The sequence below is a fragment of the Rutidosis leptorrhynchoides genome, chromosome 8, assembly GCF_046630445.1.
Source record: "Rutidosis leptorrhynchoides isolate AG116_Rl617_1_P2 chromosome 8, CSIRO_AGI_Rlap_v1, whole genome shotgun sequence".
NCBI classification, from domain to species: domain Eukaryota; kingdom Viridiplantae; phylum Streptophyta; class Magnoliopsida; order Asterales; family Asteraceae; genus Rutidosis; species Rutidosis leptorrhynchoides.
Window position 1 is genome coordinate 351,411,561 of NC_092340.1, and position 2,561 is coordinate 351,414,121.

Below are 2,561 nucleotides of genomic sequence, written 5' to 3' on the forward strand. Positions count from 1 at the left end.
ATGGTTATCGTTTTGAAAACTTAAGTTAGTAGTTTCAAAATATACTTATAACTTATTGTTATTAATACAAAATGAGATATTAAAACATTCTTAGATCATGTTAAATATGTATATATACATATATATACACAAACGTATAATTATCATATATTGTATAGTTCGTGATATCATCGGTCAAACTAGACGGTCAAACGTTGTGTAAAACTCTTTTCGAAAACATAAGTCTCAACAATTTGGATTGCTTATCATGTTGGTAAGGTTTAATTTATGTAAATATTAATCTTATAAGTATAGAACGATCGAAAAAGTGCGGGTCAACTTTAGGGTTTTTGCTTATCGTGTCGGAACCATATAGAGATTAGAGTTTAAATTTGGTCGGAAATTTCCGGGTCGTTACAAAAGCCAACTGCAAGAACTATTAGAACGTGGTTTCATTAGACCAAGCACATCACCATGGGGAGCTCCTGTTTTGTTTGTCAAGAAGAAGGATGGTACATTTAGGTTGTGTATTGACTACAGAGAGTTGAACAAACTTACCATCAAAAAAACCGTTATCCACTGCCGAGAATTGACGACTTATTTGATCAACTACAAGGCTCGTCGGTTTATTCGAAGATCGATTTACGTTCTGGATATCATCAAATGCGAGTAAAGGAGGATGGTATTCCAAAAACTGCTTTTAGGACGCGTTATGGTCATTACGAGTTTATGGTTATACCGTTTGGATTGACTAACGTACCAGCAGTGTTCATGGACCTTATGAACCGAGTGTGTGGACCATATCTTGACAAGTTTGTCATTGTTTTCATCGATGACATATTTATTTACTCAAAGAATGATCAAGAGCACGAAGAACATTTGAGAAAAGTGCTAGAAGTATCGAGGAAAGAAAAACTGTACGCTAAGTTTTCAAAGTGTGCATTTTGGTTGGAAGAAGTTCAATTCCTCGGTCACATAGTGAACAAAGAAGGTATCTAGGTGGACCCGGCAAAGATCGAAACCGTTGAAAAGTGGGAAACCCCAAAACCTCCGAAGCATATACGTCAAAATTTCAGGATTGGCTGGTTACTACAGAAGATTCATCCAAGATTTCTCCAAAATAGCAAAACCCTTGACTGCATTAACGCATAAAGGGAAGAAATTTGAATGGAAGGATGAACAAGAGAAGGCGTTTCAATTATTGAAGAAAAATCTAACTACGGCACCTATATTGTCATTGCCTGAAGGGAATGATGATTTTGTGATTTATTGTGACGCATCAAAGCAAGGTCTCGGTTGTGTATTAATGCAACGGACGAAGGTGATTGCTTATGCGTCTAGACAATTGAAGATTCACGAGCAAAATTATACGACGCATGATTTGGAATTAGGCGCGGTTGTTTTTGCATTAAAGACTTGGAGGCACTACTTATATGGGGTCAAAAGTATTATATATACCGACCACAAAAGTCTTCAACACATATTTAATCAGAAACAACTGAATATGAGGCAGCGTAGGTGGATTGAATTATTGAATGATTATGACTTTGAGATTCGTTACCACCCGGGGAAGGCAAATGTGGTAGCCGACGCCTTGCGCAGAAAGGACAGAGAACCCATTCGAGTAAAATCTATGAATATAATGATTCACACTAACCTTACTACTCAAATAAAGGAGGCGCAACAAGGAGTTTTAAAAGAGTGAAATTTAAAGGATGAAATACCCAAAGGATCGGAGAAGCATCTTAATATTCGGGAAGACAGAACCCGGTATAGGGCTGAAAGGATTTGGGTACCAAAATTTGGAGATATGAGAGAAATGGTACTTAGAGAAGCTCATAAAACCAGATACTCAATACATCCTGGAACGGGGAAGGTGTACAAGGATCTCAAGAAACATTTTTGGTGGCCGTGTATGAAAGCCGATGTTGCTAAATACGTAGGAGAATGTTTGACGTGTTCTAAGGTCAAAGCTGAGCATCAGAAACCATCAGGTCTACTTCAACAACCCGAAATCCCGGAATGGAAATGGGAAAACATTACCATGGATTTCATCACTAAATTGCCAAGGACTGCAAGTGGTTTTGATACTATTTGGGTAATAGTTGATCATCTCACCAAATCAGCACACTTCCTGCCAATAAGAGAAGATGACAAGATGGAGAAGTTAGCACGACTGTATTTGAAGGAAGTCATCTCCAGACATGGAATACAAATCTCTATTATCTCTGATAGGGATGGCAGATTTATTTCAAGATTCTGGCAGACATTACAGCAAGCATTGGGAACTCGTCTAGACATGAGTACTGCCTATCATCCACAAACTGATGGGCAGAGCGAAAGGAAGATACAAACGCTTGAAGACATGCTACGAGCTTGTGTTATTGATTTCGGAAACAGTTGGGATTGACATCTACCGTTAGCAGAATTTTCCTACAACAACAGCTATCATTCAAGCATTGAGATGGTGCCGTTTGAAGCACTTTATGGTAGAAAGTGTAGGTCTCCGATTTGTTGGAGTGAAGTGGGGGATAGACATATTACGGGTCCGGAGATAATACAAGAAACTACCGAGAAAATCA